The sequence below is a fragment of the Nipponia nippon genome, unplaced genomic scaffold, assembly GCF_047370975.1.
Source record: "Nipponia nippon isolate SJK-2023a ecotype South Korea unplaced genomic scaffold, ASM4737097v1 scaffold_2, whole genome shotgun sequence".
In the NCBI taxonomy this organism is placed as follows: domain Eukaryota; kingdom Metazoa; phylum Chordata; class Aves; order Pelecaniformes; family Threskiornithidae; genus Nipponia; species Nipponia nippon.
In genome coordinates this window covers 25741837-25767981 of record NW_028262336.1, presented here as the reverse complement: position 1 = coordinate 25767981, position 26145 = coordinate 25741837, and the positions used below count along the sequence as shown (strand labels likewise).

Sequence of the window (26145 nt, the reverse complement as noted above, 5' to 3'; positions counted from 1 at the left end):
CTAATATCTAGTCTAAATCTGCCCTCTTTCAGTTTAAAACCATTGCCCCGCACCCTGCCACTAGACTCCTTTATAGAGTGTCCCTCCCCATCTTTCCTGTAAGCCCCTTCGTACTGGAAGGCTGCCATAAGGTCTCCCTTGAGCCTTCTCTTCCCTAGGCTAAACAACCCCAACTCTCTCAGCCTGGCCTCGTAACAGAAGTGCTGCAGCCCCCGATCATCTTCATGGCCCTCCTCTGGACCTGCTTGAGCAGGTCCATGTCTTTCTGATGCTGGGGGCCCCAGAACTGGACACAATACCCTAGGTGGGGTCTCATGAGAGTAGAGAGGGGGAACCACCTCCCTCGACCTGCTGGCCATGCTTCTTTTGATGCAGCCAGGGACACAGCTGGCTTTCTGGGCTGCAAGCACACATTACTGGCTCATGTTCAATTTTTTGTCTGCTAGTATCCTGAAGTCCTTCTCCACAGGGCTGCTCCCAATCCATCCATCTTCCAGTCTGTATAGATACTGGGGATTGCCCTGATCCAGGTGCAGCAACTTGCATTTGGCCTTGTTGAACCTCATGAGGTTTGCATGGGTCCACTCCTCAAGCCTGTTAAGGTCCCTCTGGATGGCACCCCTTCCCTCTAGAGTATCAACCCCACCACTCAGCTTGGCATCACCCACAAACTTGCTGAGGGTGCACTCAATCCCACTGTCCATGTCCCCGACAAAGACTGTGAGGGTACAGGTGAGTCCCTCAGGGACTGAGGGAAAGATGAGTTCAAAATGTAAGTGAATACATTTCTGGAGATGTGAGAGCAGCAGGCCAGGAGGGAGAATGGCAGAATATGCTTTTTTTTTTTTTTTAAAAAAAAAAAAAAGGAACATACGATCAGCATGGTTGATCGGAAAATTAAGCTGCTGGGAATAATGGCTGAATTCCTAGGGCTGCTGGCCATGCTAATGCATCGTTCCTGGTATCTGTGGGCTCATCTCCAGGTTTTGATCATCCCTAGCATTTGCTCCACACAAAGAGGTAAAAGGCTCAAATCAGAGACATCTGCTACAATCATCAAGTACCTTGTTTACTAAATCCAACAAGAGGAAAAGCCTGCAGTAGCTCAGCTGTTCTTTCTTTCATAATTGGGAAATAGTATTTGATTTTATGGGACACAGAAAACAAGGGCAGTATGAGCCATCAGAATGCAAGCCTCCAGTAAGAGCTGAGTTCAGGAAGTTTTGTTTTCTTTTTCCCACAGAACAGGTTACAAGGTGGGAAACTAGCATATCAATATGTCTGAATTTCAGTTTTTGAAGAAAGGCAAACCAACATCTAACTATTGAATTGATATGTTTACATCAGACCTGAGAAGTTGGTGGTATTTTTGGTCTTATTTTTCCTAAATTCAGTTAGCCTTGAGCCTCTTGCAATATGCAATTATGACAGAAAAAAAACAAATTCTCTAATTTGTAACCAATGTTTTTTCCCCCACCTTCCAGCTGTACTCTGTCATGCCAAAAATAAAAGAGATACTAAACCGGCTCCACAGTTTAGTACCATATATAAAATGAAAAAGTAAAGTATTAGGCCATAATAAAATTCCAAAACAAGCTTATATAAGAAACTCTTGCAGGCCTGAATGGTTTGGATGATATTTCTGTTACACCAAGAGCCCTACTGGGAGCACACACAAATAAGCTTTTACCAGGATATTCTTCCCTCCCTGTTCCTCAAAAGATGTAATGATTTTTTCTGTGCTTTTTTGTTTGTATGTTTTTCTCCCCTGTCTCTTAATACCCATACAGAACTTCAAATAGAAACAGGCCTATTCTTAAATTTGCCTGATGGGAAACATGGAATTAATTAGAACTAAAACAATTGTCAGGGGAGTGGGGGAGAACTCATGCAAGTACTTACACACTTGAAACCCAAGTTTTTGGTTAGGAGTAAGCTAAGTTCTCAACCTGAACCTGAGAGAAAGGACATGCTGTCCCTCCAGGTGTTCAATTAAGCATCACACACTGAGGCATGAAAATTGGATAAAAGGTGTTCTCTCTCAAAGCAACTGAGTCCAGATAATGGCCCTTTGCATCTCTTGATGGAACAAAAGAAATCCTAAGGGACAGTTTTTAAAGGTTTTTAGGAATTTTCATATACTTTTTAGCCTCCTAACACCCCAGCTCTTTCTGAGGCTGAGTAGATCATTAAAAAGGTCTAGGTTAAAATAATCTCCATGACCAACAGACACTGTTTCCTGCATTGGGGGGAGGCAAGGAGACATATAAATGTGTTGAAAACTCTCAAACCAGATCATTTAAGTGAGAGTGGTCTCTGAAGACCACCCATGGATACTTTACAAATACAAACACCACCATATCCACCCCCAAAACCAGTTGTGGGTTTTCTAAAAAACACCCCACCCCCCAAAAAACCCCACAAAACAAAAAAAACCAGCATTGCAGCACTCAATGTCATTCTGAGAACAGAACAGAAGAACAAGAGCAATAGCTGCCAAAAACATGTATCTTGTAATTACATTTTAAGTTCCCTAGGAACTCTAAGTAGACAGCAAAACATCTACAGAGAGTGTTATTCCAGATGGTAGTTAGGCTCCTGACAGCTTTCAGCTGAAGCGTACTCCTCTGTACCAAGTAAAAAAGCCTAAACACCAAAAAGATCTAAAATCACGCAATGGGACAACCTTCTCAGTTTTAACGTCTTTAAACTGAATTTGTAGGGTTTCTCCCCACTTTCCCTGTGAATTGGGAATAAGGTGCTTTTCATACATGACTGCAAAAAAATTACATGTGCATTTCCAACACCTGCTGGGAGGGAATGCTATACTCAAAATCTCATTATGGGTAAAAATGAGTACACCATACATGTGGAGCCAAGAATTTATCATCAGTCTAGTTAATGTTTCGGCATTCTATAGTCCAAATTAAGTAATACAGAAAAGTTACAATAATTAAAGTTTATACATATATTTATGTACACCTATATTTAAAAAGACCTTCCTAGTCCTTCCTTTCCATGTTATGCCCATGCTCCTGAAGCCCGTCTGGGTCTGACAGTCAACAGTTTCAGTGATCCCCAAGCAGAGAGGTGGGGGGTGTCACAGACATTCGTCAGGGTCCTCAGCTCTCACTGGAAGGGGTGTGATGCTGGTGGTGGGTTCCCTTCCTTTTCAGTGCCAGGGTCCACTTGGATTTCTTTGCATACATTTGCCTGCTCCCTTCTCGCTGCTCCCAGGGAAGGGGTGAAAGCTGACCTGCAGCCCCCCCAGTATCACTGGGGGCCATTTGCCCATCAGGGACTGCCTGGGGCTGTCAGCCCCTTTCCCAGCGGCACTCACAACTGGAGCTCAGACAGGCTGGGCAATGGGCACTTGGCCATGGGGCACCTGGTAAACCCAGCTCAGCCCTGCTCAGGTCAAGGGGAGCCCAGCCACCCCCAGGACCTGCCACAGCCTGATACTTGCCCCAAGCAGTGGCAATACCATATTTACTGGGTTGTAGAACATGAGCCTCCTGAAGCTCCTCCACCTATGTTGAGATGGAGTCATTTTGGTCATATTGCCTCTACCCACCTGTATAAGGCCACTAACCTTCTCTTTTTGGGTGTAGGTTATCAGGGAAGATAATTTTCTCTGGCATTAGAGAGATTCATACCATTTCATGTGGCAGGAAGCATACAAAGTATTATCTTTTGTTCATTTGTTCATTTTCTCTGGATTATTCTGCAACAAAGTTGAAAGGCAGAAGGAAAGAAGACTCACAAAAGAAACATAAGCAGAATCCTGACAGACTCCAGAGCACCGGAGAAGAAAGCATGGAACAGAGATACTGAATAAAATAAATTTAACGTGTTCTTGCTCTTTTAGATTACACATAGCTACCTGCTTTAACAGATTTATTCCAGAGCTCTTCTTTTGTATGATTCATCTGCTAAATAAAGAGATTGGCACCATTTAAAATTTGTGCTTATAGACATGGCTAGCTGGGAAGCTATGATTCATATTTCACTATCTGAACTGGTTTCAGTACCTGCTTGCCAGACTAAGGTTGCTCAGGATTATCAGTCTCTCACTTTCACCCTAGTTCAGTAAGAGACTTAATCAGGGTAAGTCCCATTGGCTTCAATAGGATTTACTGCTTAAATTAGGCAGATGCTTAATGATTAAACACCTTGCTGAATTAGTCTTAAAGCCTGCCTATCAAAATAGTATCCCTAATGGGAACAGTGATTAAGCACTTATTTAAACTCTTAAATATATATTTAATTTTAAATTCATTATTTTAGTACTGTGCTGAATAGAAAGGAACATAAGCACACGCTTAAATTCACACGCTACATGCTTTGCTGCATGGATTTCATATTCTTTGAAATATTAAATTAACAAGCTAATAGAAAGATTTGTGAAGTCTTATCCTTTTTCCTGATAGTCTCATCAGGAAATGTGTTATATATATACACACATATACACAGAAGCTTCAGTTAAAGGGGAAAAAATCTTACATTTTTTATTAGTAATAGAAGAGGTATTTGATTAGCATTTTGGCATAGAAGAAGAGCCTTTTACATTGTTATGAAGGTGTTCATAAAATAGGTGAAAATGAAAACTTGGCAAGACTATAAAATGTTATTACCATGATGAACTTACTTGCACAGAGATGAAAGTCAGCTCAAAGTTATCAAAACTTTGAAGAGCTGCAGCACTGCACAAATATCTATTTTTAATTAAAGGGCTGTATAGGGGGAGAAAAATGCAGTTCACTCAGTGTTTATCACGGCTCTGGTAATCAAAGTTTTAAAAATGCTTGCTCACTTGAAATGCCTTCATTTTAGAGTCACTATATGGGGACAAGGACTAATCAACAGGTTTCTGGGCATCCATACTTCCTCCTGCTTTGTTTGCTAGTATGAATGCTCAACTCCTACCGGACATCAGATCAAAACATACCACTGTTGTCACTGCATGCAAGCTTAAGTTTCCAATAGGCTTATATGTGATATTCTATTAATTATGTTTATTAGGTAACATAGAAACATTCCAACATAGGAAAGGGTACAAGAGTATTCTTAGTCATATTTTAGGTGCCTTTCTGAATAGTGGCTTGAGCAGTTTCCTAAGTGGGGATAATGTCCCAAACTGCACATGAGGCCAGAAGGACTTGCTTCCATAAATATAACCCAGCAGTCACTGGAAGTAATAATATGATTTGGAATCCAATAACCTGAAAGTTTGTTTACCTTTTTCAGAGATACTGCCACATTTGAGATCAAGGAATACAAACTAGCTAGTTTCAAAGTAAACAAGATATGAGGCTGGTCAAAGTAAGCAAGATACGAGGCTGGAAGGGTGTCTGAAGCATGTTAGTTAAGGAGTACCTCTTTGTTCTGCAAAATCTCCTTTTACACCTACTTTGTTAAGGCTGCTGAGCAGCCTATGACCTGCAGGAGCAAAGATTTTTTTCTCTCTCATTTGTGTCTTAAAAAAAAAAAAATGACTGAAGATGCAATTTGAAAATGAGAATGAATTTTTTTAAAGTTACTTAAGCAGAAATTACACAAATGAGATTAAGGTGCAAATGATCAGAAGAGCAACAGCAAAAGAATCTCTCTTCTTCATGCCAGGTCTGATGAAGTGTATTTACTGTAGTGACACAAGTTGCCTGTATATATTTATCAGAATATAGCATGACAGCAATAGCACTTGTTACATCGCATTGTGGAATTACCATAATTTCTAATAAAATTCCTGCTGGGATGCCATACCTCACTAGGATGAGGATTTGTACCAACAGCTTCCTTAGGGACAAAAAATGGCATGAATTCCTTTTCATGCAAAACCACATACAATTAAAAATTTTAGAAGTAGGCAGTTCACAGATTTTTGAACTTTAATCCCAATGAATCATAATGTATTGATGAAGACATAGCAATAAAATGCACACTTACACCTCGTCAAAACTGGACCAAGCTCTTAACAAGTAGACTTTGAGGCATGTGTAAACAGTATCTAATACAATGGGGCCCTGTAATATAGCTTACCTAGCCTCCCTGCACTACCAGAGCACAAACATATGACAAGAGTAAAAGTTATTAATTTTTGACTGTGGAATCAAGATCTTTCTCCTTTAAAGACTTAGACTCCAGGTACTGAATTCAAGAAGCAACAATGAGTTTGAAACTACCACTGTAAGCACAAGAAGGCAGACAAGAACTCTTCTAAACTAATAGACATCTCACGTTTTGTTGAAAAGGAAAGCTAAATCCTGCCAGGAAAGCCCAAATTTATTTTTGCTTATTCATGCCAATGAATACTGACAGATATAATTCTTAGTCAGTTTGTAATTTATGCCTCAATCTGTAGACAGTTGCCAATTTAGAGTTCTAAATATTAAGTCAGCAAAGAAGGAACTCTTATATATATTTTCAAGTATGTGCAGATGTTTTTATATTTTGACACTTGACTAATAAATTGGTTTAGTAGCAAACACATTTGCAACTCATCTCTGTCAAAACCAAAGTAGACAGTAGCAGGACCAAAGCCATGATCACTGAATCAACTGCAGTTGTCCATATTATCTGCAGAAGCATTGTTGCAATAAATCATCTCACCTACAATTGAGATGCTTCTGAAAAGCTATGTCTGAATTATTCTGGGAAGTTCAGCACTGAGGACTGGGACAGACTGATTCGGAAGGTGACTACTGTTCACTTTGCCATTAGGTTAGTGCAATTTTCTCTTATTTTCTTGTTCCCCTATTTAAGTTTCTGGCAAATGTTACAATAGCTCCATTAACATTAAATTTCTGAATTTTCAAGAGCAGAACGACGAAATCAGATGCTTTTCTGAACCAATTTCTCAGAATATTTTTGAGGTCTGGTTATGCCATCTCTAGTTTTGTTTTAAAACCACATGAAAGTTTCTTGTAATTTGAACATTTTTGCATTGGCTTCTTATAATTGTATTTGTAATAATATACCTTCTATTCACGGAAAAGAAAGTGAAACAAACCTCTTCAAAATTTTATCTGATTTCTGTCTTGTCTAAGTAAGAGTTTAAGCTTTATCATTTTTCAGGTATCTTTTGATTCTCCAGAAGTAAGAAAATTAGCAGATTTTTTTCCAATTGTGTAGATAGGAAAAAGAAGTAGAAAATGCAGCTAGGAAGAAGGTATGTGAAGGCATTTACATGAGCCAGAAATGTCCCCTTGCAGCAAAGCAGGTGTATGGTATCCTAGGCTGCATTAGGCAAAGCATTGCCAACAGGTGGAGGGAGGTGCTCCTTCCCTTCCCCTCAGCACTGGTGAGGCCACACCTGGAGTGCTGCATCCAGTTCTCCGCTCCCCACTGCAAGACAGACATGGACATACTGGAGAGAGTCCAATGAAGGGCCACAAAGATGATTAAGGAACTAGAGCCATCTCTGCCAGGAGGAGAGGCAGAGAGATCTGGGACTGTTCAGCCTGGAGAAGAGAAGGCTCAGGGGGATCTTATCAATAAATACAGATAGCTGAAGGAAGGCTGCAAAGAAGATGGAGCCAAGGTCTTCTCAGTGGTGTTCAGTGACAGAACAAGAGGCAGTGGGCAAAAACTGAAACACAGGAGGCTCTGTCTGAACACAGGGAAACATTTTCTTCACTGTGAAGGGTGACCGAGCACTGACATAGGTTGCCCAGAGAGATTGTGGAGTCTCCCTCCTTGAAGATATTCAAAAGCTGTCTGGACATGGTCCTGGGCATGGTGGCTCTAGGTGGCCCTGCTTGAGCAGGGGGAGTGGATCAGATGACCTCCAGAGGTGCCTTTCAACCTCAACCATTCTGTGATTCTGTAAATGGGCTTTTTACTATTTTATAGATAATGCTCAATCATTTACGGGTATACAATTTTTCACTAACACCCTGTACCCTCTTAGAATAATATTTTAAAAAGGTAAAAAGCTAAAAAGCTACAACAATACCTGCAGATGGGTTGTTCAGATACCCAGTTTCTGTGCTAGGCTATTTTATACAGCAAAACAACACAAAACTATAAACTGCTGGAAGGCCTCTGAACTTCATAATTCCATCAACATTAGAAGGAGCTGATGACTTAATATGTAGTGCTTAACTTATTACTAGTATCAGCCAAACACATGAGATATAAATCACTCCAACAGGTGTATTTAAGAGGAAAGAAAACATGACTGTGAAAGGAACTAAATGGAATTCCTTCACAAAATGTAATGAACTGCAAAACCCACTTTTTGAGGTTTTCAGCCTAAGAAAAATATACCATCATAAGCTTTTGCAGGACAGGAAGAAGAAGTTGCGTACACTAACATTAGTTTGGTGATATCCACAAATTTGAATTCCTGGTATTCTACCAAACTTTTCAAACATTAGAGTATTTTTATTATAGAATTCTGGATCCTTGTCACTACCACCTTTTCCTCATAATTTTACATGAATATTTTTGCTTTTTTTCCTGATACTTTTCTGGCAGCATCCTTTTACAACCTATCCTCAAACTAACATTGGATTCTGGAAAATCACTTACCGACATTTCAGCTGCACTGCAATAACTAGTCCACTTCCAGTACTGTGATTACATATGCCCGCTTCTGCCAGCATCCATACAGCCCTCAATGAAGTCTCCATAGAGCAACAAATGGGAAGGAATGAACATTCCTACAATTCCTACTTATAGTCCAGGATTACAACAAAATTATCATTCATGTGATGCCTCTCATCTTTTTCTGCCTATTCCACCTATTTAGCTTAGTATCACTAGATTTACACCTCCTCCCTGATAAATGTAGTAGAAATTGTTTCCATATATTGCATGGGTTTTTGTTTGCTTTGTTTTAATTCCCCTTTCACTCAGGAAATTGTCCATTATTATACAGGTTTCATCTAAGACAGTTTGTATGACAAGCTATACTTTCCTTCAACTTTCAGAGCACAAGATACCCATAAAGCAAGCTTCAGATATGTAAATTTCTAAAGGTTTTCATTATTGGCCATTCATCTTGAGATGTTGTAACATTATACATTATGGAAACAAGAATACCCACACTCATCTTTAACTACAGTATAATTTGTATTATCTAGCAGCAAAATGTAATAAAACTGTATGACAGACAGCATAAGAATGTAATTGTTCTGTTATTCTAGGCCTTATTAATCAGAATTTTTTGTTTTCAGCCCTTACATATTGCCATCCTTGGATTAGGGGCACTGAGCAATCAAATGTATATATATTTAAGTATGTACATACACATATATGAAGACACAAACAAACATGCTCCAACAGACATGCTGTGTAGAACAGTCTTAGTAATGTGCTAATAGAGAGCAATTACTGAGCCCCGAGTAAAATCTGAAGTCACACAACTAGCAGACCGTTCCATGGAAAAAAGCATTCCAGGTACATCTCTCCTGACCTTCAGGCTTAGGGCTCTTCTCAGGTACAAGCTTTTAGTTAATCTCCTTTAAGAATGATTCACAGAGGTCTGAGCCTCAGTCACTGCACAATTCCAAAAGAAGTCCTGCTTTGAGTCCAAGCTTAGTTGTGAAGACTTATTTATTTTTAACCTTGGCAGATATTTAATTTTCACCATTACCTTTAGTTGAACAAACTATTGCTTACCAAAGAAGAGGGTGGGGGGAAGAGGGAAGGAAGGGAGAAGGCATCTAAAATTATATCTGCTGCACAGAGCCAAAAGACATTATACCCTCATTTAAATGGGACTGTGATAGCGAGCCTGTGTATGGTACATGACTTGTCTTCCCTAATCAGCATTCCTCAGTTTGACACTAATGTATCTTAACAAGGACAGCCAGAAGATGTGTAAAAATAAAAGAGAAATTTGGCAAAGGGCTGCAGTTGTCAATAAAATCTTATAAGTGACTCAAGGTTACTGTGTTGAATAACACTTCCACAAGTGTAGAAATGGCAATTGACATGAAGACAAACAAACACTTTTTCGGAGTCCATTCCTTGCCTGCTTTTAAAGACAGATTCCAGACAGCTTTCAGACTGGGTGTTTTGAAATTTGTACACTAAAGTATCACATTTCCATCACCTAAGTCATTTCTACCCGTGGACAGAGTAAATTTAAGGATTCAGAGAAATCATGCTTCATTCAAAGCTAACATGAGTATCTGTTGTGCCACAAAGGCATGACCTCAAAGTGTATATCTGCTCCAGCACTATTAAAAATAAACAAATGAATGAAACAGATGAAAAAATATAGAAAAGAAATACTGAATGCCAGGGGCAAAATAACAATGTTCCCACATCTTAGTCTGAAGACATGAGAAAGATACAAGTAAATAGTAGACATTTCAGTAGTATATTACTTTTACTTACACAATAACAACAGAGGCTCCAGCCGAAATTTGGCTACAGTTGTTCACATGACAGACTTGGAATAAGATTTAAGATGAAAAAGAAACTGGTTAGTTGAAATAAGCTAAAGGTAGAGGAAAGAGCAAGAGAAGATAAGAGCTGAAAATAAAAGCTATAGCATAGAATAACACAAGCAACTTGTGTATAAACTAAGTAAAGCATCTCTGATTTTAGTATATGAATTAAATATTATGTGAAAGTCAAAACTATTTATAAGGATATTTTGACTCAGTAAAACAACCATCATTAAGAGTCATTTCTCATAGTTAGTCTGGTCACTGTGGCCATATGGAAAGGTGAGACCTTGAAAACCATCAGAGTATGTATATCACTGCAATGGTATTCTTGTCTATACCTCTTAGTCTAAGCAGCTGTATACATATGTTATTACTTTTTTAGATTTAATCCTTATAGTCAAACTGTGAGCAGATGCACAGCTCCTAAAAATGCCTGGGTGAAAAACCTGGGAAAGGGTGGGGATGACACCAATACTGTTGATAAATCCTACTGCATCTGTTGGCAGCTTGGAACACAAAAAACTTGCAAATATTTGAGAATAAAAGGTGAGTTTTGAATTATACATGTAAAATGTTGGCAAATAAGCCCAAGTTATCCCTATTCCATTATAGAACATCATCATCCACATTTGGAGGAAACAACTACTGTACCTCTGTGACATATACATGAAAATATGTAACTGGATTCAGGAACTTAGGATACAGGAGAAGTGTTACATGTTAATTCCTCCCGAGAGATTTGGTGTAGTTAGCAGCAGCTATTTCATCAAAACAAGCATTTTGGAAATTAAGAAAAAAAAAACATAACAAGTATTTTTAGCATTTTATCAATGTCTAAGAAACCCAGCAGTTAAAACAAAGCTGGTTTTGAAATACAAAAAATCATTTGTAAAGAGATATTTAAAATAATCACCTGTGCTGTATTTTTCTCCCTGAAAAGCTATTATTTCTAATTACAGAAAGAAAAAACAATAAAAATAACCTGCTCTTATCTTGAAAGGAACAAAAAAAAAAAACAGTTAAAAAGGCCATTCAAATTCTTTTTTTTTTGCTTATTATTTAGATGATGTTTTGCAAAATGTCTACTGGTTAAAAAAGAAAAAAACATGTTGGTCATCAAATACCTGTAAGTTATTGGCAAACACTTCATTTCAGAGAAAGGTATATTAGCACAAACTATTAATCTGATATTTTTAACACTACAATATAAGAGAACATCTATTTACCTCTGGTCAACTCAAAAGAAAAAGGGGAAAACATTCATCAAATAAATTATTCATTAGAAATTAGTCACCAAGTTCTAAGAGTAGAGGGCCTATATATATATATATATATGTTCATGGCTAGTTTATAAGTGCATTGAAACTTCGAAAGTGCCTCTGGAAACTCTTGAAATTAAAAGAAGAGTTTATGTATTTTACAAATTTATGGGAAACTTTAAGCCACATAGCCGGAGACACTTGGCTTAGGATTACTTACATATGTGTATATTTTCCTTATAACATATTGATCAGGACTTTTAAATGAGAGCAAACAGAAAAATTGTGCAATTCTATTTTCATAAACATACACACACATATGTAGATCCATGCACACGTGTGTGTATATTTATACACACACAGTTTCTCAAGTCTTTCTTCCTGATGAACTACTACTCAGCTGAGGGGAAAGAAAGCAGACCTAACAGCAGGTTATATAGTCAGCACAGACTGCCTGCTAGAGCAAGTACACAGTAGGACCAAATAATACTAAATAAGACAAGAATTAACAAAAGTTTACAAACCACAGAAAGGAAAATAATAGGTTACATAAGTAAAACATTACATGTAAGCCAATTTCAAAATTATTTTATTGGAAGAGTCCACACCACAAATATGAAATCTAGAAATTTTAATTGACAATACCATCCTGTCAACACGTACTATGAATTAGTATTAAAACATGTTTTCTCTCCTTGTATTCTTGGAGGATTCATTTTCTTGCAGTAGACCAAAACTACTTAATAGAAAAACAATCCACTTCCATATGTGGTAAAACACTTAATTCCCTTTATGTATCTCTGTATGTAAAGAGGAAATAGTTTGACGTTCCCGAATTCAGGCTGTATTTTTTTTTTGTTTGTTTTTTCTCTTCCTACTTGTATTTTAACAGACATTTTCACTTTAGGATTACATGGAGTCCCAATAGAGATACACAGATTTTAAAAAAGTCATTAAATCCTCTCTTTCTCCCTTGGAGGCCAGTGGTTCAAGTTTTTCTTGGACCTACTACAATTACAAAGTTGCCATTAACATGATTTTCATATGAGAAAATCTGTTACCATGTGAAGCCAGTTTATCTGACCTTTAAAAAAGTATGGAAACATTTCTGTACGGTTGAGTTTGCACTGAATTTTAGAGATGATTGACTTTGAAAATACTGTTTTTCTTGAAGTGTACAAAGATCAAGTAATTTTCAGAGAGAGCACTAGCTGAAAAATAGAATATTTATGCCATGAGGGTAAAAAAAAATACAATAAAATCCCTGTAGATTCTCCTGCCATTCTCTTCTCCACCTTGATGAACGAGGATCCGTGTCATCTTAACCAAGGGCCCCACCAGAAAGTCAGAATGGTCAGTGAGTACAGGCACTTGGCATGTATTTATCTAAGTATATATACATGAAAGATTTCTCCAGAATGGAAATATTTCTGGACATGCTTAAAGCATTAAGCTTTAGGCTGCCCACTGAGAACCTTCTCTTTGGAAAGTTAGGATCCTGACTATGTCTGAGTAAATGGGTCTATAGCTGCTTCTCACAGTGGCAGCACTGGCTTACACACCTGTCTCTTCCCCTAGCAAGACCCTTGCCTGCTCCTTCCTTGTACCTCTCTGGGGTATCTTACCACAGTGGGGGAGCCATGCAGAGACAGTCTTTTTACCTCTCACTTTTCTTCAGGAGGGGAAGAAATGAAAAGGGGTTTTCAGAGAGAAGGAATATATTTTTCTTCTGACATGTGAAAGAGATGCATAGAAACATACACAGAAACTGCACACCGGGAAGTACACAGAAATGCCCTTCCGTGCTCAAATGTTTTAGTTCAGGTTGACTTAGTATCCAAGGAGTTAATCAATTCCAAAGACAGAAGTATAAACAAGACTGAGTTTAGCATGGAGGTTCTTTTGCAATTGGAAAGAGACTTGAAATTCATTCATCCGGTTAAGGAAAAGAACCAAGTCACTGCAATTATTTACTGTTATTTCTTCTGTACTACAGTTTGTATTGCAACAAATACAAAATATTAGTTATTCATACAAAAGAAAATGGAGAGGTGTCATGGTTTAACCCCAGCTGGCAGCTAAGCGCCACACAGCTGCTCACTCACTCTCCCCCAGTGGGATGGGGGGGGAGAGAATCGGAAGAGTAAAAGTGAGGAAACTCATGGGTTGAGATAAAGACAGTTTAATTAGTAAAGCGAAAGCCATGTGCACAAGTAAAGCAAAACAAGGAATTCATTCCCTGCTTCCCATCGGCAGGCAGGTGTTCAGCCATCTCCAGGAAAGCAGGGCTCCATCACGCATAACAGTTACTTGGGAAGACAAATGCCATCACGCCAAACGTCCCCCCCTTCCTCCTCCTTCCCCCAGCTTAGATACTGAGCATGATGCTATATGGTATGGAATAGCCCTTTGGTCAGTTGGGGTCAGCTGTCCTGGCTGTGCTCCCTCTCAGCTTCTTGTGCACCCCCAGCCTCCTCACTGGTGGGGTGGTGTGAGAAGCAGAAAAGGCCTTGACTCTGTGTAAGCACTACTCAGCAGCAACTAAAATATCCCTGTGTTATCAACACTGTTTTCAGCACAAATCCAAAACATCCCCGTACTAGTGACTATTAGGAAAATTAACTGTATCATAGCCAAAATCAGCACAAGAAGGTCCAATGCCTCCAACCTAACTAAGGTTACTATGCAAAAACTTTAAAAAAAAAAATACATAGTTTAGGCTTCTGTTTCAGATGATTAGATGATCTGACCTGTTTCACATGGTCAGGGCAATCCCAAGCAAAATACAGGCTGGGTGGAGAATGGATTGAGAGCAGCTCTGAAGAGAGGGACTTGGGGGTATTGGCTGATGAGAAGCTCAACATGATCCAGCAATGTGTGCTTGCAGCCCAGAAAGCCAACCGTATCCTGGGCTGCATCAAAAGAAGCATGACCAGCAGGTCAAGGGCAGTGATTCTCCCTCTCTACTCCACTCTCGTGAGGCCCCACCTGGAGTACTGTGTTCAGCTCTGGGGCCCCCAACATAAGAAGGACATGGACCTGTTGAAGCAAATCCAGAGGAGGGCCACAAAGATGATCAGAGGACTAGAGAACCTCTCCTATGAGGACAGGCTGAGAGAGTTGGGGTTGTTCAGCCTGGAGAAGAGAAGGCTCCAGGGAGACCTTATAGGAGCCTTTCAGTACCTGAAGGGGACCTACAAGAAAGCTGGAGATGGACTTTTTACAAGGGCACACAGTGATAGGACAAGGGGTAATGGCTATAAACTGAAAGAGGGTAGATTTAGATTAGATATAAGGAAGAAATTCTTTAATGTGAGGGTGGTGAGGCACTGGAACAGGCTGCCCAGAGAAGGTATGGATGCCCCATCCCTGGAAGTGTTCAAGGCCAGGTTGGATGAGGCTTTGAGCAACCTGGTCTAGTGAAAGGTATCTCTGCTCATGGCAGGGGGGTTGGAAGTAGATGATCTTTAAGGTCCCTTTCAACCCAAACCATTCTATGATTCTGTGATATTAGTAAGATATCCTGTATTTCATATGTGGATGACAATAAAGTCCTAGTATCTTAGCAAGATCATTAATTATGGAACAGCACCAGGCAGTCCCTGCGAGACAAACAGCCCCCGGGGATACTGGGGGCCTGCAGGTCAGCTTTCACCCCTTCCCTAGGAGCAGGGGGAAGGGAGCAGGTGGGGATGGGAAAACACATAAAAAGAAATCCAAGTGTACCCCAGCACTGAGGAAGGGACCATGAAGATTACCTTCATGCTGGCAAAGACACTGACGAGTGGCTGTGACAGCCCCCACCTCTTTGCTTGGGGAAGGCTCAAACGCTTGACCATCAGACCCAGAAAGTTAATGAATGGGCAAACATAACACAAAAAAAAAGTCATCTTATTTAACAATTTTAATGACATTATTATTAATGAGGCTTTTCTGAACTAATTTGGACTTTTGTAGTGCTGGACTAGGAAAAACTTATATTGTGATTAGATCTTATGATTTTTTGTTTGGTTAACAATAAATTCTTGGTTCTCCCTCTCTTCCATATGGCATATTCTTTCTTGTCTATAATAACAACTTGAAACTATGTTCATCTTGGTTTATTTTATAGAACTATAGTGTGATAGCTCAAATGAGCTGCATGTCGTGTTGTGTTAAGTCCTGCACATAGACATCAGAAGAGCTGGAAATCCAAAGTTGCAATCTTATTAGATATGATAGGCAAGGGACAGGATAAGACATTAAGAAAACAAAACTGTTGTATTTAGTGAACTGAGGAAAAAAGAGATTAAATGACCTGCCTTATAGCAAAAAAAAAATAAAAAAGAGAATTATGCAATAAAATAGAACTAAAAGTTCAAGGTCCTTATCCAGAGGTATACCTGTGTTGTCACCTCCAGTCTCACAGCAGTGAGGCATTATAAAATGATTCAGAATCCTTGTGCTTTAACATGGTACAGTTAAAGTGTGACTTACTGAAAAGCTAGTTTGATGCTTTGTCTCCTGTATCTTTTAATTCTTATTAAATATATTACTAACTGTTCTTTTCAAATATAAGGCCAGTTTAAGAAATTTGTGCTTCATCACCATTATAACTAGCTTTTCATACATGACAGCTTGTCAGCTATGAAAAACTCAAGTTATGTTCTCCACAATAGAGAAAGCCTAAGTTAAGTATGAAATTTTATGGTACAGGAACAGAAGGCCTCTATTAAGACTTGCAAAGATGTGAACCTTTTGAGGCAGTCTGCTGGATCTAGATTGACTTGGGTGGGACTGTATCAGCACACACCAGCAGCTTGATGATTTGGTTAGGGCACAAAACAGACCTCTCTACAGTGCATGTTTAGGTGTCCTTTCAGGGGCTGAAATCACAAATGAGGATGGAAGAAAGCCTTGCCTAGAGACAGGCTGAGAACAAACACCTGGGACACAGGCTTCACAGCACTCCAGCTTTAAATGTGTCCAGTGTAAAGAGGAACAGGCCTCTTAAATGCCCAGCACACTGGGAAGCAGCTGTTCCAGTTTCAGCCTGCACTATTCTAAGCAGTGCAGTCTTTTTCAGAGGTTGGGTCTTTCCCACTCAGAGGTGATATCACAGGAGGATGTGAAGCTATTAAGAACCACCTTCCCTGAAATGTGAGAAAGTGCAAAGAGCCTACCTATCTCGGTGTCCTCTATCCCTCTATCTGTTAACTCTATCCCTGCCAAAACCAGGGCACTTCGTACTCTCCAGAGTTCCTGCAGCAGCTGTGCTGAAGAAATGGGTGAGAGGGAATTCCTGTTGATTACCTTGTAGCCAATGGATTCAGACAGAGCTGGAAATGGTCAGTCATGCTCCCAACTAAACCCAAGGGTCAGTGAGAGCAGCTGGGGCACCCCCACTCTCTGTCTAGAGTCCTCTTATCCATACAAAGGAGGATGGATCCAATGGCTGTGGCATCTCATCATCCTCTCTTCACTAACACAGGAAATCACACACCAAGCAAACAGACCCTGACATGGGCGAATGTCGGATCACAGAAGAGGTTATTTTCTGACTGGAAAAAGAAAAAAGAAACCAACCCAAAACTTCTTTCTTATGGGGCAACTCACTATCCAGCTTTTCCTTCTGCCTTCCTGCTCCATTTTTTACATAACACAGTATGCATGTAACAGAAATTGTTTTGCATCTCTAGCTAACATTTTGTATACACTGCATTTCTATTTCAGTCATTGGGAATGTCATTAGGATAATAATAACTAGGCAGTGAAAACTTTTGTGCAGCGGCATGGGGGGGGCTGAATAGAGGGAGCAGAAGTGGAGGATGTTAATTACTTTAACAAAAGGTAAAAATCATTCTAGTGAACATTAAAAAACTAAATGGGTTTAAAATAACATACTATGATAACTCTTGCATACCAGTAAATTTATTTTAGCTTACCAAATACAGCATACCTAGCTCAAAATATATGTATATAGAAATCTTAAGCAAGAGCTGCACTGAGAGGTAGACCTATTTATAAGCCATCAATGAATATAAAGCACCAGCTGTGGGGCATACAGCATTTCATCTTCTGCAAACAGCTTTGTTCCTATCAGTGTGACAGGAACCTCAGAAAGACAGCAGTATAAGGATTAGTTTATACCTGTATAAACACAGATCTGCTCAAGTCAAGTGCAAGATGTAAGAGAAAACACATATGGTGAAAGTGTTAAGAGTGAACAGTGTCCATTATCTTTTCCATGCCTGTGGAGTAAGGCATAACAGAAAGCTTACTTCCAGACTCCTTAAATGTGGATTGAATTTGGTTTCATTAGAAAAGTGAAGCTTTGATAAAATTACTACTAGTCTTTGAACATACTGGAGCAATTTACTTCCCTTCACTCTCAGTGGATTCCACAACATATCTGACATAGTCTTTTTATTTTGGTTTTAACTGTAGGTGGTAAAATCTGTGATGGCTATTTAACAATGCTAGGGACTGACTTAATTCAATTATGTCATGTTGGGACTTATAACAACCTGAGATTTTGCATATTCCTATTTTCATTCTTATGCAACACTGGAAACCTTAGCATGGATGGTTCATCTTTATAATACTGTAATTGAATGTGTATTATCTCACATGTTTTGGCAGTTCTGGATGGTCTGAGGAGGCTGGCTGGCAAAAGAAGTCAAGCTGGTACAATATTGTGATGAAAAGGAAGTAATTATGATGTTTATTTCTGAAATATTTTGTAGCTAGTGATGGATCTATCTTAATTCATGTGCAAGTACAGATTTTTCTCACTGAAGAAATTAAGCTGTTAAGGAAAACAAACAATCCATATTTATCTCTTTGTATCTAACTAGCCGAAAACCTTTGCTTTGGGAAAATGCTCTCTCTTCATACTGTGACAGAGTAACATGTAGTAGAACATAAAAATACAGAAGAGAAGCTGCACCTAGAGGTTATGTGTAAGTAGTCTACATCCATCCCAACTCGGATCTAATAAAACATCAAATTATGCTGCTATTATATTTTAAGTTTAACTAAAATAACCTATGAAATCCAGATATATGGTATATCTTCATTTACAAGCTGAAATTTCTTTTAAAGGCAATTATCATTCCTTGCAGTTTTAAATGCAGCATGTTGTGATAGCAGCTTGTGTACTGGCGCAGTGGCACAAAGGTAGTAAGAAGAGACTGTCATTACAAGCTTCTGCTATATTGTAATATATTCCTGGTTAGCACATGCTAGCATCCACCCATGAGACTGACAATCTCTTGTTAATGGATTCCTAGTAAGAGGCAAAGAAACAGTGACCAATTTGTCTATAAAGAAGACACAGGACAGAAATTAATTTTAACGTGAGCTGGAACTAATTTTTTGAAAGTATTTTGTATTACTAAGTACTCTGGATTTTTTCTAAACACACTTGGCTACAAGGAGGCAGCAACTTCCATCACTATCTTAACAGTATTACCTACTTCAATGCTTTCAGGATATTGAGAGGTATTCACAGTCCATTTTGCTTCTAGAAAAATCACCGCCGGATTTGAACTCACTCGAAGTGATATGAGTGAGGGTTAACAAAAGAAAGTGTACAAATAATCAAAGGTCCACAAATTAGTCATTTTTTAAATAGGAGCCTGTTATTTTACTGTAGTAAAGAGATTTTTAAGATACACATATTACATAAGGATTCTGTGAGCAGGTCTAGCAAGAGCCAAGTAAACAGAAAACAATTTAAAAATAAAAATCAACCCTATTCCAATAGATATGTTTGTTCCAATATAAATGGTAAGTCAAATTAAATCATTTAACCCCTTTATTATGGCTTCCTGCAACCACAGTAGTAGCCCACTGTGTACTAGAAGCCTAATCCATATTATCAGAGAAACTCAAAATAGCACTCAGCTAGCTTCCACAGTCACTGCTGACTAACCGCAATACAGCACAGTTCCACCCAGCCAAAATTAGTTGCCTATAGAAGGGGTATGAGAGACTCTTCACCTACCTTATCACAGCGAGGCACTGTGCCTGTACCCTTAGACAACCTGCATATATACTTATTGTAGTCTTAAACTGCTTCCATAAAAATTCAAATCAAGTAAACATTCACAAAGCTTGGCAGCCCACCATCACACCCTCTACCAGTCCACCCAACTAAGAGGGCACATCTGAGGCAGCAGTTGCTCAGAAAGACCCAAGTACCACCAAAATCTTCCAATGATGCATACACTCTTGTCTAGCACGCTGCTACGATCTGCCTGCTTCCTCAGCTAAATGACTGAAGGAAAACATATAAATTCAATCACAACCTGTCTGCCTGACACATTAAGTTGAAGCCATAGAGCTGTTACAACCACAATATGGTAAGAACTAGAAGTTGTGCAACAGGGTCATGAATGAATAGGTCCACGAATGGTCCAAGGCCCAAAGAAAGGGCCTGTGCACAGAGAGAGAAAGAAAGAAGCAGCAGTATGCTTCTTGTGTTTTTCTTTTTTACAATTCAAGTTTGACAGAGAAAAAACTTACACAGTGGAATAAATATCCAATTACATAAATTGAGCTTAATCCGTCTCTAAGGCTACTCTAAAAAAATCCATAAAAAGACAAGATGCAAGGAATTGAATTTGTCTGAACTTTGCAAAAATTCCACCTCGGGCAGGGGTTTGCAGCACACCTAGATGCTAGATGGTTGTCGGTAAAATTAGTGAAATAGAGCCTGAGAGGAAGGAAATTAATTGCTTGCAGAAAAAAGAAACTGTTTCAGTGAGAGTTTTGTGTCCAGTACTATAAGAATAGAGCCACATTATGCAGGTCAGAATCCCAGAGGAATATTTGGAAATAAACAAGACAAACAAATCCCAAAACAAACAAGCAAAAAACCCACCAAAACCAAAGAACTCCACAAAGAACAGCTTGGTTTAGTACAATTTGTCAATTTTACCTTTTAGTGGTTTCACTGTTAATCAAGGCTGAAGAATGGAAAAGGTCAGAACACAGGGTTTGCCTCCTTCTGCTTCTTTTCCTAAATCTGTTTTTAATAAAATCACTCTGCAGGTTCATCAGTTTTCACCAGCATACCAAGCTAAGGCAGGACCAGGAGTTCACTGAGAATTTGAGACAGCTGCCATCAGTGTGCACACTCAGGAAGACCATAACAGCTAAGCAGGAAATACAGCCACTGTATGAAAGCATCCCGTTCCCACTAAAAATTAGGAATGGAATGACAAGATATCTCCAGAAAGTTAGGAAGAATTAGGGTAAACTTCTCCTCATCACTAACTGGGGTTATCAGTGAAAAGTATCAGATCAGGAAGTCTACACAGCATCCAAAAGTAATCATTTACACAGGCACCTGCCCACCGCCCCAACACCACAGCACAAGTTAACTTTTCCTATGGTATCCATCTAACATCTCACTCTTGTCCAGGTCAGCATGACAGATCTCTCTGTCTCTCACTTGCTTTTCGTTTCTATAAAAAAAAAAAAACCAAAACAAACTATTTTTTGCCAGCAAATCACTTTTTGTTTCATTTAAACTTCTCCTACTCCCTTTTATTCTTATTTCTCTCACTAACCTTCTAATACATCTTTTGCCTAACTCTACACTATTTTACCAAAGTCCTTCTGCTAATTCCCTCACTCTTCCCCCTCCTCTTCAGAATAAAATGTGATTAAAAATTATTAAACCCATAATTCTTGCCTGCAGTACAGATTTCCTATTGATTTATTATGTCATCTTTCCCTCCTCCTCCGCTTTCTCTTTTCTGACTCTTGACTTTTTGCGACTGTAATTCCGTTTCCACACCACCTCAGCCTCCTCGGGGCTTTTAGATACTCCAGCAATACAAGCTGCAGTATCCAAACAACAAAGCTTGTTTAACAAAAAGCTTGTCTGTTACAGTCCCTCTACCAATAACTCCTTTTCTTAGAAAAAAAAAAAAGCTATAACAACACCTAAACGTACTTACCTCTGTGAAAGAGTGAAGTTGCAAGCACCGGCCATTTGCAAAATGGTCACACCTCACCTGCATTTGTTTAACCCATTTAAAGTTATAGTGCTGCCCTCAAAAAGGCCTAGTAAGAACAAAAAAATTCTAGAAGAGGTTAATTCTGCAGTTACAGATCATTAAGGATGTTCTCAAAAAAGGAGTTTTAAGAAAAACTGCTATTAAGTTAGTGTTTCCTTTGTTGTCTGTTATGTTACCTAAGCATTTCTAGGGAAATTTTAGTGGTGTGGTATAGGGAAGAAATCGTCTATTTTCCGAACAATAAGCTAATTCATGACTGCCCTTTCACACAGAAGTAACCGGCAGCACTTCAGAGCAGTATGTCTCAACAGACAGCATAATCTGTCAAGACAGCATAGGTTTTTGAAGCTAAGCATAGACATTCAGTTTCTCATAATTTGATAAAGAATTCAGAATTCTTCGGGGTAAAGTTAACAATATCACGATTATTGATAATAGGTCTGCTTTGTCTAGCTTGCCACTCAAATGTCATACAGAGAATGCACCCTCTGCCCAGGATTGGGCTATTGCCCTCGTGCTCAGATAGTGGTGACAACTGAAGTACTAAACATATGATCAGTAGTATTTGTATTGCAAGAACTGAATGCTCCGATACATTAAAACGCAAGCATGCTAACACTTCATGAAGTGGCAGCAAAAAATTTCTCTGCCACAAGACCCCAAATCCTTCATTTTTAATCTAAGGCTTAAGTCTTGCAAACAGTTTATGCTTGTTCTTTTATTTATTGCAAGTAGTCTCACTGAAATCAGTAAGATAAATGGGTCTATAAATCTTTAGCACAAAATAGACAAGAAGAGGAAAAGAAACATTACTCTCTCTTGGCAATTGATTTGCTCAATCCAAGCAACCAGCACCCAGAATGGAAATTGGATCCTCTGGTCCCTAATCCAGTGCTTCAGCCTTTCTCTTTGTCAGTCTTCCGCTCTCCCACTTAAGACAAATTACAAACTACATGGAGCTTATCTCCTAAGGATCTCATAAAAAATACAACAAAATCAATCTGCAAAGAGTATGACTGGTCTACTTGTAGCACTGTACTTTTCTCAGCTGAGAAACGTGGTTAACCTGAATCACCTGGATGATCAGCATCTTACTGCTTTAACACGTTGGCAATGGGCACTTAACCAATTCCCATCTCCCAAACCTTCCCCTTCCCCCCCCCCCCCCTTCTAAACCTTTACCAGAAGCTTGAAATACACAAACAACTTATCTCTCTGTGAATTTTCTCTCTGACTCTCCAGGCCCTGGCTGTCCCGGCCCGTCTCTGGCCCTGTATCACTGTCGCGGTTTAACCCAGCCAGCGACTGAACACCACAGGGCTGCTCGCTCACCCCCTGCCCGCGGTGGGACGGCGTCACGGGGGTGCGCTAAGGCTAACCGAAACGAAGGACAAACTCAGACGACTTTATTGCACAAAGCAACCAAAACCGCACAACAGAAGCCAATAAGGAACAAGAGTGAACCAAAATCAATCAACACTCCAGTAACATTTAAGACATAAAAGGGTCAAGGTGCCAGTCGGGGCACCGTTACTACATGGCAACACACACACGAACGACGACCCAAACTGCTCACACGCTCGCTCACCAAGGGGGAAACTCTCTCCCTCCCGTGGGTACCCGGAGGATGCAATCGCTCACCTGGGGCGGGGGGTGAGGGCTCACTCAAGGGCACCCAGAAGAAATCACTCACCCGAAGGAGGCGAGGACACTCAGTCCCGGGCGATCACCTCAGGCGGCGCCCCAGCCCGCGGGGAGAGGTGCCGAACACAGACCCCTTACTCTGAAAAAACCGCTCTAAAAGGGTCTCGGGCGGGGCCCATTTATGCCCTGGGGCGGATCTGAGCTGTGGCCACCACTCGCCATGATCCAGCAGCTTCTCCGAACCCAGGCGCCTCATCGGCTGTGGGCCCCGCCCCTCCCGCTCCCCCCGCCGGGGGGTGCCCGGGCCTGGGGGCACGGGGCAGCACAAAAGGCGCGAAAATGAGGCGCGAGAGGCCGGTGATCGCCGTGTGAAATGCCGCGATCTTCGTGGGGCGGGGGAGCGTACCTGTCACAGATGGGGGGGAGAATCGGAAGCGTAAAAGTGAGAAAACTCGTGGGTTGAGATAAAGACAGTTTAATAGGTAAAGCAAAAGCCGCACACGCAAGCACAACAAAGCAAGGAATTCATTCACTACTTCCCATCAGCAGGCAGGTGTTCAGCCATCTCCAGGAAAGCAGGGCTCCGTCACGCGTAACGGTTACTTGGGAAAACAAACGCCATCACACCAAACATCACCGCTTTCCTTCTTCTTGCCCCAGCTTTATATGCTGAGGATGACGGTACGGACTAGCCCTTTGGCCAGTCTGGGTCAGCCCCCCTGGCTGTGCCCCCTCCCAGCTTCTTGTGCACCCGGCAGAGCGTGGGAAGCTGAAAAGTCCTTGGCCAGTGTCAGCACTACTTAGCAACAAGTTAGCACTGCTTAGCAACAACTAAAACATCAGTGTGTTATCAGCATTATTCTCCGGCTAAATCCAAGACACAGGACTACAGCAGCTACTAAGAAGAAAATTAACTCTACCCCAGCTGAAACCAGGACACTCCCTCCTGTGGGCTCACGGGGGCTGGGGCTGCCCCAGCTGCCCCCCTGGCCAGCCCGCTCCCAGGCTGGGGGTGCTGGGAGAGGCCCTGGCTCCCAAACCCTCTCAGACCCCACATGTGTCCCCCAGCACCCCGGCGCCAGGGAGCTGCCAGCCCTTGTGGCACCTTGAGACAGGCTATCTTTTAATAGCATCGGAGAAATGAATATTACCTTTTAGTTACTTTGGTGTTTGGGGGGGGTACTTAGTGGAGTTAGCAGTAAATTCATCAGTAATCAATAGAGTGGCTTCTATTACTTTTATGCCTCTACATGACTGCTTCCCTATCATGCCTGTATCCAGCAGATGGAAAGTGGTATCTTCAGAAATCCTGGACTGATGCTGGAATTGAACTCACAGAAAATAATCAAACCCTTTCCTGGGTCACATATGCAGCATGTTCAGGTCCCCATCCTCCAGCATAAGACAAAAACATGGATCCTTCAGGTGGCCATAGCGTGTTTCAGCTTAAGGAGTTTATGTTGCCTTGGTGAAGGATACAACTGACTGTGCATGGCAGTGATATTATAGCTGTATATTATATCACCAGATTATGCAAGTGGTGTTTATTCATTTTCCTTTACTCACAGAAACAAACCCCATATTTTACAGAATAAATGCCTTTAATTTTTCAAAAGAGACTTCTTTCTACTAATATATACTTTACAGAGAGGAGGATAGAACAAAACGCTGCAGCCGGGCATGTCATGAATACCAAGAAGGGCAGAACCATTACTCTAGTGCAACAATTAACACTTGCGTCCCATTAGGGAATGGCCTCATTACAAAACTTGTCTATAATGAAAAGCTTGCATAGGAAACCTCTGATATACATCACCACTTTCATTCTGCCCTACTTATTACACAGTAGTTTGAATTTCATTGCAAGCACCCTGTCAATTAAACTTGCAGTAAATTATGTCCAAGAAGTCATTATATTGTCCAAATTCTTTTGTTTTTAAAGATATCTGTAGTTCACAAATCCATTTGAAAGCAATTCTTTAAAAAATCATAATGTTTATTTTTTATTGCTTTGGAAAGTGTCATAGCAGTACATAGCACCTTCCTATTTTTTGTGGTTAAAGATGATTTAATCTTTTGGATACAAGTAAATGATTACTTTTTTCCCCATTCTGTGATAAAAATAAGTGTCAAAGTAAAATTCGTTCATCATGTCATGGAGTAAGGAAATGAAATTCCTTTTTTAATTTGAAAATAGTGAGATCTAATTTCTCCCTCACTAGCTTCATCCTAAAAGATGGCATTTGCTTAGCAGAAAAAGCTTTTCTTTTTAATTCAAAACTTTTTTCTTCACCTTATCATCAGAGTACCTGAATGAATTCTAGAAATTTGTTGCCTCACCTGATCACCCTGCTGCCAGATGTGGTTCATTCTGCTTTTTTAACAACACCATTGACAATGCTTTTTATTGAAACCTACTGTGGATGTGTTTCATTGCTTTGTTTAATCTGACTGAAAGGTAGTTTCATCTTTTCATAAAGGATTTTTACAGAAATTTAAGTATGACACTAAGCTCAATGTAGAGGTTTGTTGTGGGTTTTTTTTTTTCAGTAAGTGTGTAATAAACCATGAATGAAGTTTTAACCATATCCCCAAACATAAGGATTTTCCACATAGGAATGAACTTACAAATATAGTTTGTTTATCAGGATCTGCTAGGGCTCAAATGAGAAAGTTAGTTATCTTTTGCCAAGAATGCAAAGTGTAAGTGACACACTTTTTCCATTTTGTTTATTTTTTGGTGCAGTGTTATCTGTGTCTAATTTAGCAATGACATGGGTAAATAAATTGTTCTTATCAAGGTACCTGAATATATTTTTAAATAATTTT

The 26145-nt window shown here is 39.9% G+C and overlaps 1 long non-coding RNA gene across 1 annotated transcript in view; it reads right to left on the bottom strand.

Moving 5' to 3' along the window:
- The window catches only part of LOC148055696 (uncharacterized), a 64130-nt gene extending 40678 nt beyond the window's left edge, over window positions 1-23452 (bottom strand). The window contains exon 1 of the long non-coding RNA XR_015704514.1: window positions 23366-23452. This is a non-coding gene — a long non-coding RNA (uncharacterized LOC148055696). The remainder of the gene's footprint in view (window positions 1-23365) is intronic.
- Window positions 23453-26145: the final 2693 nt, after the last annotated feature.